The sequence below is a fragment of the Ailuropoda melanoleuca genome, chromosome 6 (assembly GCF_002007445.2).
Source record: "Ailuropoda melanoleuca isolate Jingjing chromosome 6, ASM200744v2, whole genome shotgun sequence".
Taxonomy (NCBI): Eukaryota; Metazoa; Chordata; class Mammalia; order Carnivora; family Ursidae; genus Ailuropoda; species Ailuropoda melanoleuca.
The window spans coordinates 96,104,968-96,116,792 of NC_048223.1; positions in this window are offsets into that span (position 1 = coordinate 96,104,968).

Here is an 11,825-nt window from a genome sequence, read left to right on the forward strand (position 1 = left end):
GTTGAGAGTTCATTATGTCTCATGTATAGTCCAAGTGTGTATGTGGGTTAACTTATTTATTCTTAAATACATTTTTATTTTCCTCTTAAGAGATGAGGAAATGGGAACCCAGAGGCTTTAAGTAACTTACCCAGTGTTTCTTCAATACAGCTCAGGGGTGCCTGGCTGGCTCAGTTGGAAGAGCATGTGACTCTTGATCTCTGGGTGGTGGGTTTGAGCCCCATGTTGGGTGTAGAGATTACTAAAAATAAACTTTTTAAAAAGATAATATAACTGATAAGAGCTAGATCTAGGATTTGAACTCAGGCTGTCTGACTCCAGGTCTTACTTTGTAAACCATGATTTTATCCTTGCCTTGTGACTTCATTAATTGCTTAGTAAAATGTTGGCATCTCCATCTTCCTCCTACTCCTGTAGGAACTGCCCATGTGTATTCTGTGAACTATTACACTGCCACTAAGAATCTGTCTCTTGTTCGCAGCATCGTGGGTGAGCTTGGGCACAAAGTCATTTCATTCTCTGAGCTTCCATTTTATCACCTGTAAAATGAGGGGGTTGGACTATGTGATGCTGACTACTGCTGCTTACCAGCTGTGTAGGCTTGGAGAAGTTACGTAACCTGAGCTGGGTGCCCCATTGCTGAAAAGGGGATCATTATTCCTGCCTTATATGGTGGTCAAGGGAAAGATGAGAGGCGATGTGTGAGAAGTGGGGGGCACAGTGCCTGCCACAATACTAATGATAGCGATGACTGCCATTCTACCCTTCCTAAGAGTCCTGGGTCTGGAAGGGTTGGAAAGAAGGGCTCCCTTGCCCAGGGAGATTCTGCTGGGCCTTGCAAGGACATGCTGGTGACTCTCTCTATTGAGAGGATTCCACACTAGCACAGGCAGAGAAAGAGGTGTTAAGGTCTTCAAGTTGAAAGGGAGTCTAAAAATTGTGCAAGTGCCATTTATTAAATCCCTACCATTCTCTAGATGCTTTACAAATATTCCCACATTCAGGCTTGGCTCAGCCTAGCAGGGTAAATATTAACAGTAGCCCCATGGCTAGTGAGTGAGTGGGAGTTACCGAAAACCATGCTCTTTCTCCTTTATCATCTTGCTCTGGTTATCTTAATTAGGTTTTTTGTTTTTTTTTTTTTAAATCATGTGTGCATAGGGTTTTACTATTGTATTTAACGTGAAAATGCCCAAGTCACCAAATAGGGTTTTTTTTTTTTTTCAAGTATAGAGTGAATGAATACACGCTCAGTATACCAAATACAAGAAAAATCCAGAAAAGTAGAAAGAAAAGACAATCCACTGGCAAATCTACTACCTGGCATTTAGAGACAACAATGATTAACATTTTCTTCTAGTCATTTTTTTTTCTTTGTGTGTTTTTCTTATATAACTGAGATTAGGTAAATAGGTTTTTAAAACCTAAGATCATTGAAATAATAAAATTGCCTCAGATTGCAAGGACCTAGATTATGAGGACCTTAGATTAGAGAGTATCAAGATTGGCCCATCCCAGGGAGTCTCAATTTTGGGTGATTTTGCACCCCAGGGGACATTTGGCAACATCTGGTGCTATGGTCTGAATGTTTCTTCCCTTCCTCTGCCCCTTCCTGCAATTTGTATCTCGAAATCCCAATGCCCAATGTGACGGTGTTAAAGGAGGGGCCTTAGGGACATGCTTAGGTCATGAGGGTGGAGCTCTCATGAATGGGATTAGTGCCCTTAAGAGAGGCCCCAGAGAGCTTGCTAGTGCCTTCTGCCTCGTGAGGACATAGCAAGAAGGTGCCAGCTATGAATAGGAAGAGGGCCCTCTTCGGAACGTGACCTTGTTGGTGCCTTGATCTTTGATTTCTTAGCCTCCACAACTGTGAGAAATTTCTGTATTTTATAAGGTACCTACCTAGTCTGTGGTATTTTGTCATAACAGCCTGAACAGACTAAGACATCTGGAGACATTTTTGGTTGTCACAACTTGGGGAGTGGGGCTAACGGCATTTAGTGTGGAGGCCACTCGCTGTTGAACATCCTCCATGCGTAGGACAGCCCCGCAACAAAGAAGTATCCTGCCTAGATGTCTGTCGTGCCGAGATTGAGAAACCCGGTCTATCTGATGCCGCCAGTACAGCGGCTCTGTCTCTTAGAAACAGGCAGCTTGTTCTGCTCATCTCCATGGCAATACCCCCAAGGCAGAGATCCAGCCTGATGAAGTGCTAAGGGAAGGCCAGTAGCTTTAGCTGCCTCTTGGAGGGGGTCAGGAACCTTGTCCCTGGGGTTGGCCTTCAGCACATACCTCTCAGTGATGCTTTTCCAGCCAGGCAGCGCTGCCACCACCTTCATGGCTCCTTGTCAGGGTCTGTGGTGAGCCCAGAGGACTGGGAGGGAAGCTGAGGGGACCATTCCTGCTCATCATGAGAGCCTGGGATATGACAGGGCAGAGGGCAGAGACACAGTGGAAGTCAGGAGGACATAAACAGCCAGCCAGAGGAGGATCCTGAATCTATCTGCATAGCTGCCAGGGCTGTCTTTTACCTCCCCCCCAACCCCTCCCCACAGGGGTTGGGTCAGGAACAGGTGAATAGGGAATGGGAGGTTAGGAGGAGATTTCTTCCCCATGTGTTAGTTTTCTGGGGCCGCCATAACAAAGTACCACAGATGGAGTAGCTTCAACAACACAGTTTACTGTCTCACATTCTGGAGGCTGGAAGTCTACAATCAAGGTGTCTGCAGGCTATGCTCCCTCTGAAGGTGCTAAGGGAAGAGCTGGTCCAGGCCTCTCTCCTGGCTTCTGGCCGTTCCTTGGCTTGTGGCTGCAGAGCTCTAATCTTCACATGGTGATCTCCCTGTGTGCAGTCCTGTCTCCGAATTTCCCCTTTTTATAAGGTCACCAATCTTATTGGATTAAGGACCCTCTGTACTCAGTATGACCTCAGCTGTTTATATTTGCAATGACCCTATTTCCCAGTAAGGTCACATTCTGAGATACTGGGGTTAGGACTTCAACCTGTGAATTGGGGTGGGGGACATAATTCAACCCATGACAGACCCTGTGTTTGGAAAGTGGTTTCTGTGTCCCTAGTGAAGCAGGAGGATGTGAATCATGCTGACTGCTTGTGGATGCTCACAGATGCTCATTGGCAGTGGAGTCCTTCCTGTGTAGATGTCTATCCCCTGGAGGCTCCCCTGCCCCGTTCTCCTGGAAGAGCTAGGAATGAAGTGGCCGCTCAGAAGCTCAGCTCAGTTTAACCATGGGAGACTTAGGCAAGAGGATATGTCAGGCGCATGATGGTGGGGGCTTTAGCCCGTGGTCAGGAATCCATGTGACCAAAGCGAAAATGGAGAAAGGAACAAAAAGGAAGAAAGGAGGTTGGAGATTGGGATGGGTTAAGATGTAGACAAAAAAGGACAGTTTTACCCTGGAGCACTCTGCAGTAGGAGTCCTGTGGGCTGGAGTAGACATTTTGGCACACATACTGGTCAAACAGATTGGGATTTCCCAAAGTGCATCCTCTGGAATATTGGCTCTATAGGATATAAAATAGATAGTACATGATGGGAAGTTTTCATAGCAGAATAAGTTTGGGGAGCAATATTAACCTGAATTTTATTTCCAAAAGCAAGATTTTAGAAAATTTAATATACTCATATGGACTGTGCATTGTTAGGAAGAGTAAATAGCAGTCAGCATACATCAATTTGATTGGGCCAGGGAAACTTTTTTCCTCAGGAAAATCTTGTAGAATGCATTTTGAAAAATGTTGGACCAGGGATGGATGAGCCCATTGTGAACAAAACCGTAGACTTGATGGATGCAATAGATATTGCATGGAATGTTGCTTGGAAAATTCCTAATTTACATTATTACCATTGTATATTCTTCCTTTCCTATATTTTCCCTCTGTTGCTAGTATATTGGATTTCCTTGGTTTATAAAACATTTCTTGATGCTGATACCATTTCTTGGGCATGACTGATAAAATTCTCAACATTGATTATAAAACTGTTAGCAAAATCATTTTACATGATGCCACCATCTTTTTTTTTTTTTAAGGTTTAGTTATTTATTTTAGGGAGAGAGAGTGCATGCAGGGGGAGAGGGAGAGAGACTCCTTGAGTAGACTCCCCACTGAGCACAGAGCCAGACATGGGACTGAATCCCAGGACTCCAAGATTATGACCAGAGATGAAACCAAGAGTTAGCTGCCTGACTGAGCCACCATCTTTGGACGTGTATCTCATGTCTCCCAACCCCAGTCCTTCCCACAGGGGGTCCTTTACAAAGTGTTTACGGGCCCCAGACGTCTGCTTAAATCAGTGTGGAACAGAAAGCAGTCATCTTATGATCCTTGAAAAGTCTACTGGCTGCCTGAGTGAGGCAGAGCCTACTGGAAAGACTTAGGGCCCGAGGTTCATTTTCTTTTTACACTTAACCTAAAGTAAGTCAATCACTTGGATTTTCCGTAAAACAAACCTGGAGACAGGTAGTTCCTCTGAGAGGTGACCCCAAAAACCCAAATGAAGAAGTGGGGAAAGTGAGACAGAAATGAGAAAAGTCAATAATGGGGACATTAATGAGAGGGTTCTTGTGAGAAACGGAGACTCATTCTCTCTGGGAAACCATATGGAGCACATATCAGAATTGTGCCACCAAAGTATGGGGCGGCTGGAGTATTCACTCACCTACTCACCTCCCCCATTGGTTGAAGTTTGGCCCCTGAAATGGGTTGAAGAGTGTTCCCCCCCAAAATTAATGTTCTTCCCAGATCCTCAGAATGTGACTTGATTTGGAAATAAGGTTGTTGCAGATGTCGTTAGTTAAGATGAGGTCGTATGCAGTAGTGTGAGCCTGTAATATGACTGGTGTTCTTAGAAGAAGGGGAGAAGAGCCACAAAGACACACAGGGAAGATGGCTGTGTGAGGACAGAAACAGAGATTGGAGTTATGCTGCCACAAACCAAGGAAACTCCAGGATTGCAGGCACCCACCAGAAGCTAGCAAGAGGCAAGGAAAGACCCTCCCCTTTTATTTGTAAAATGGGCATGAGATCCTCCTTCAGAGAGAAGTTGTGAATATGAGTTCACTTTTCCAAAGCATCTGTCATGGCTCCAGGCACATGACACCACTCGCTAAACGTCACCTACTATTATTAGGTATTATTAGTAGAAAGAGTGCCGGCTTTGGAGTCAAACAGACTTGAATTTGAGTTTTAGCTTTGTAGTTGCATGACCTTGGGCAAGTTATTTAACTTATTTGAGTTTCAGTTTTTCCATGAAGATAACAACACTATGTGTGAAGGCCCTGCTAAGTTAAGCTTTTCCCACAGCTCTAGGATGCATAAAAGGATCATTCTGCAAGTGTCTTTGGAGGCTTCTCCCTCAGGGCTGTGATTTTCAAGGCGGTGTCTCTGAAATCCAGAGACTTTCGCTGAATCCAGGGTAGAATGCAGAGCCTGAAGTGGTTGTGTCCTCTTGACCTTGCTTTCTGATGCTAATGCCTTACCTGCCTTCCACCCCAGGCCCCCACCATCCTGCATCTGAATTGTGCTAATAAAGGCCAAATCCCCGATGTGACACGTAGAGTCTGGGCTGCCGCCCTGGGCGGCTGCCCGGCGGGCATTCCTTTGAGTGAGGAAAGGAAGTTCAGACGCCTGCCTGTGCCTTTGCGTCTGCTGGAAATGTTGGCAACAGTTCCCTGGAAAGGAGCTGGAGACTGTTTCCGAGGGCGAGGTGGGTCAGCCCCTGTTCTGGCTTCTTGGCGTGTGCCAGCGAGGTGGTGGGGCAGGTGTTGATGGAATGACATTGGCTTGGGCTCCTTTCCATTCCCTGTTACTCTCAACTAGTAGTGTGTCCAGTGCTCCAGGGGGAGGGTGAGCAGAGATGAGTATACGCTCCACCCCCCTCACTGGGCCCCCTTGCACACCCCCATGCACTAGTCCCCATTGCCCAGCTGTGTGCTGTGGTAGCCACCAGCCAGCCGCATGCTGCCAGGTTACCCTTGAAAGGTGGCTAGTGCCACTGAAGACTGAAACCTTCCATTTCATTTACTTTTAATTAAAAAACAGATGCTTGACTCAGGTATTGGAAATATTTAAAAAATATGTTTAGAACAGCTTAGGTATTTGAATCATACCTTTTACTTTTACAACTGTACATTTTTTTGAAATCTAAAAACAGATTGTTTCCAGTGAAAATTTAGCATCTGAATGGAGATGTGCTGTGAATGTAAAATACATACCAGATTTTGGAGATTTAGCATGAAAAAAAGAATGTAAAAGAAATTAATATAATTATTTGTTGATTACTGGATAGATGTTTATCATTTGGATATTTTGGGTTAAATATAAAATACATTATGAAAATATTTTTACCTACTTTTTGGACCTTTTAAATGTGGTGACTAGGAAATTTTAAATTGTGTGTATAGCTTGCGTGACATTTCTGTTGGGCACCGATGCTCTAGAGGTGTAGAGGCATAAAACATTAAATCTGGAAGGGGCCTCAGCATGGTCTGGAGCGTTCCCTCATTTTCGAGGTGAGGAATCTGACAGTCCAGGACTTTAAATGGGCTTCCCAAGAACTGGAACCCAGACTTCTTTTTTCCTGGCCAAGAGTGCACAGAAGCTGGGACATTGCGAATAAAATAGGTTGTATAAAATGAAGTAATGGATTGGGAGCTCCATGGTTATAATAACATGACGACAATATCAATAAGGTGTTTCGCATGTGAAATGGTATTTCTTATTATTTTTGCCCTGCTCTGAGGAGCTTAATGGAACCAGGAAATATCCCTTGAGGTTACTGAGAGGCAGATTTTTTTTTTTTTTTTTTTTTTTTTTTCCANTTTTTTTTTTTTTTTGCTCCAGACATCTACCTTATTCTAGAACCTGGACACCTAAGACTGTGTCCAAGAGCCAGATGCCTGCTTTTTAAGAATGTTCTCCTCTTCGCAGGGGTGATGTAAGACTCAGGCTCAGGGCAGAGAGGCCATCCTGTTGCTTCGGTTGAGTATCTCTTCTGTTTCTTTGTCTCTCCCTTTCTTCCTTTCCAGTTATCACACACACACACACACACACACACACACTCTTTTGAGGGGCAAAGACAACTTTAATGGAGGGCAGGAATGCCTGTCACAAAGTCTAGCCCTGGTCTCCACCTGACACTCTGGAACTAGAGACAGGGATATGGTCCCTGCCAGCCAGTCTAGTCCCAGCTACTGGATTTAGCTGTAAATTTGGCCAAAGCAGAGACCATCAGTGTGGATTCTGGGTGGAAAGAGAGGGTGGCTGTGAATGTGGTTACAGAGAGGGATGGGGACATTGGTTGTCTGGTCTGAGGGTCATCCCATGTTTGACTTTGATTGCACATTGGGTTGTGTGCATGGCTGTATCCCTGGGGATGTGGTTGTGTGTTTGAAGGTGTGACTTGAGTGTGGTATGGTGGTGGCAAGTGGGGATGGTCCATCCCAGTGCCTGGGTGAGTGACAAATGGAGAAGTGATGTTGAACGAGTCCTTGTAGACCTATGGGGAATTTGGGGGGTTGAGACTATAGACTGAGGTCAGGAGTCTGCCTAGGTGGATGTGGCTTTGGGTAGTGTGGGTGTGGCTCTGTGCCTGAGGGTTGGGTGGTTCCCTAGGGTGCAGTGTTCTGTGGCCTTTTGATACCAGAACTCAGAGCATATCCTGTTGGCATCGAAGCATTATAAGCAATTGTAGTAAGGTCACTGTTTTCTAGTATCTTCCTCCTCCTCCCTCTCTTTTTCCCTCCCCCCTTCCCTTTTCTTCCTTCCCTTTCTCTCCCTCCCCCCCTTCCTTCTTTTCTTGTCTGTATTTCATTTCTATACAGAGCTCTTGCTTTGTGGCAAGTACTGTCCGGATTGTCACTTTTTTTTTTCTCCCCATCAACTAACCCCTCAAAGTGCTATGGTGACTAACCTCCTCTTCAGCAACTTCATTATGAAAGCCTCTTTGTGGCAAGGATTAGGTCTCCCTTGGCCCTTTGTCCCCCTCAGTAAGTCATTGTTGATGACGACATGCCATAGTGTCTTCCCTCCAAGAACAAGGGGAATGTGGGAAAGGGTTGGGGAGGGGTTGCTGTGACTGAGTGGCTTGTTTTTGATGGGGCAGGGCATGCAGGGGATTTGAACCTGATGACCTGTGTCTCTCCTGTTTGTTCTCCTGCAGGCCCATCACAGGCCCTGGAGATGCCGAGCCAGGTCTGCAGTGTCTCGTAACGATCCGTGCCGTGTGTAGTCCAGTTGAGCCCCAAGGCTTTGGGGCGTAACTTGGTTGTCTCCATCAGCAGCCTTTCCCTCTGGCACAGACGTGGATGGCCTGACTGCCTGCAGGCTCTCACACGGGTCTCAGGATCTACCTGCAGGGCCTGGCTCCAGAGAAAATCACAGGACCTGGCAGAGGCCCCATCCTCCCTCAGGGCCAGCAGCCATGGGACCATTTCTTCTCCCACAGGCTGGGCTGTGGTTTAGCCCATTTTCACCTGGCACTGGCTCCCTGGAAGGGGCTTCTGGGCACACATGGGTCTTAGAACTTAGTGGTGCCTGCCATATGACACACCGAACCCTGGCTATCCCTGCCCTCCAGGCTGGGCCCAGCTGGGCTCGGTGTCTCTACCCAGGAGCTGATTGGCACAGCTGCCATAGGGCTCATGAATGGGTTTGAAAAGCAAGAGGAATTGCTGTCTTCAAAAAAAAATCCTTTTGCAGGTCTAGAGCCCAGCCCCCATTCGCTTTATCTTTTTGCTTAACTCCATTCTCACACAGCAAATTGGGGAGAGGTAAGGGAATGTCATGGAATTTGAAAGGTCTAAGAGACACAGGGCACATTGGAGGACCCTGGGAAATCTGCGATGCCACCCTAACCCCAGTGTGAACTCCTTTGTGAACTGTTTCTGAACCTCTCTGGGCCTCAGGTTTCCAAATTTCTCAAATGAGAACATCCTCTTAATCGCTGTGTAGGGCTGTTCTTTGGGGGAGATGAGCTAGGCAATGCGAAAGTAGTGTGCAAAAGAACAAAAGGGAGGAAGGTGACAAATGGTTATTTGGAGCTTATTGTATACCAGGAACTTCACAAGTGCATCTCATTCTGGAGCTAGGCTCTGGAGACTGATGAGCTCCATGATTTCCATGAATGTCCTCTATGTCTCATCTTTCCTCCTCCCTGGGCTTGAGCTCAGTGATTCCCAAGGGGGTGCTCTAACCATCCAGTAAGCACTTGTGCTAAAGTACTAACAGTGTGTAGACCCCTCCTAGGGGTCAGGAGTCCTGGGCTCCAGTTCTAGCCCTGCTGCTCCCTGTGTGATTTGGGCAGGCCACCCAAGCCCTCTGGGCTTTCTGATCACAAGCATGTCCCTGGCTCTGCATGGCCTCTGAGACACCTCTCAGTGTTCTTAAAGTGAGCCTTCCTAGGAACCTCTGAGGGTTCCTAAAGTGGCTTCAGTTTATCTTTTCCATCCTTGAATTCGTCCTCCTGCCTGCCACAGATTCCCTTTGTGTTCCCAAAGCCCTGCATTTTCCCCTGCACACTCCCCCATCACCCTCTGTGCATGGAGGACGCCTGAAACGCTCCTAGCAGTGCCGGCTGCAGAGCAGGTGCTCCGAGCGGCGACTTTTATCACTTCGGTCTGGAATGCCCACTGCTCATTTTCAGTAGCACTTCATCCCATGGCATAGCCCATGCAGTGCCCAAGCCCCAAAAGTAAAGCATACTCTAACAATCAAACAAATTGGTACGGGAGGACACTGTACAAGATTTAATTGTCTTGGATTCTTCCAAGATGTCAATGACAGGACAGACAAGAAAGAAAAAGGCAGAAAACCTGGTTCTAGATGTATGGAGACACTCTAAGCTGTGCTAGACTAGACTGACCACCAAATGCAACATGTGATCCTTGAGTGGTTCCTGGATTTAAAAAAAAAAATAGATATAAAGAATATTATGGAGACAATTAGAAAAATTTGATTACGGTCTGTGTAGTAGTCCGCTAGGGCTGCCATAATAAAATACTGCGGCCTGGGTGGCTTAATGATGGACATTTATTTTCCTTAGTTCTGGAAGCTGGAAGTCCAGGATCGAAGTGTCTGCAGATTTGATTTTTTTCTTCTCCTTGGCATGCAGATGGCTTCCTTTTCACTGTGTCCTCACATGGCCTTTCCTCTGTATGCACACATCTGTGTCCTAATCTCTTCTTATAAGAACATGGTCATATTGGACTAGGGCCCATGCATGTGAACTCATTTTACCTTAAGTACCTCTCTTTAAGTTTGGCCCTGTCTCTGCATAATAGTCACATTTGAGGTCCCGGGGGGTTAGGACTTTAACGTGTGAATTTTAGGGAGATGCAGTTCAGCTCATAACAGCCTGAATATTGATGCTACTAATCTTAAAATTACTGAGTGAGACAAGACATTGTGGTTATTTAGAATATCTTTGTTCTTAGAATATATATGCTGTAATGTTTAGGGGTAAAGAGTCATGATATCTACAACTTTCTCTCAAATGGTGCAGCAAAAAAAGGTGTATGTAAAGAGAGCAAATGTTTGGACAAAATGTTAACAGTTGGTGAATCTAAATAAAGGATAAAAGGTATTCCTTGTAATATTCTTGTAAGTCTTCTATAGGTTTGAATTTTTCAAAATAAAAACTTGGGAGGAAGGCCATCCTCCAGGCCCTGGGACTCCAAAATATGATGTCTGTTTCCCCCATTATGTGTTCAGAGAGTGGCTATTCTTTTCCCTCTTAGGGCTTGTTAGGACTTTTTATTTTGTATTTGTATTTTGTTTATTTATTTGACTGTTGTCTGTCTGTCTGGGCTCCACAAAGGCAGGCATTGGCCTGCTTGGCTCATGTCTGTGCACCAACACTCCTCACAAAGCCTGGCATTCAGTAATACTGATGAGTGAATGAATGAATGAATGGATGAAAATAGATGGGGTCGAACAGACATAGACCAGAAATGTGGATGGGGAGGTGAGGAGGAGTCTGGATCCCAGACAGTGTCGTAAGGTTAATGAGCCTGAAGCCAACCTTGTTCTCCTGTCTGCTTTCCCTCTTTTTCCCCTTTATGTCTCCTCTGATTCTCCCCTCTTTCCTTCTTTCTCTCTCTCCCTTCCCTCCCACTCCCACTTTCTTTCCCTTCTGCTTGTTGCTATGGATTCCTGGGTGCCGTGCCTCCCTCCCCAGCTGTCACTGTGTGTTGGGCTTCCTGAGAATTGCAGGATCCTGGGGTGGGGTGGGGGGGGCGGGCAGCTGGGCCAGGAGTCTCGGGGCAGGCGCACAGCCAAGGGACATCTCACAGCCAGTCCTAACTTTCATTTTCTGGGAAGGAAATCTCCTCTTCAAAAGGCTACTAATTCCTCTCCTGCAAAAGTCAGAAATTCTCCTCCCGGAGGTACTTGAGCATTCCCTCCAGGCACAGACCGAAATCCTCTGTCCCATGGTGCTTCTGACCAAGCGGTGGATCAAGGACACCCAGATGGGCTGGGAGGCCAGGCTGTCCCTGGAGGCCGAGGATGGCAGTAGACTGAGGCTGACCAGGTGCGCTTGGGTTCCTGGAGCCTGGGGAGGCAAAGCAACTTAGATCTTTGCATTGCCTCTTCATTTCACAGCTATGGCCTTGGGTCAGCAGTAGACCCCTACCTGGGCCTCAGTTTTCCCATTCCTAAAAGGAAACAGTTGGATTGGATGAGGGACTGAAGCTGGCAGTGCTGCTGATGGGGGTGCTGTCACCCTTTGACAGAATGCTAAATGGTGTGTGTGTGTGTGTGTGTGTGTGTGTGTATTAGAGTACTTTTTGGTTCCAGAACATCCCTA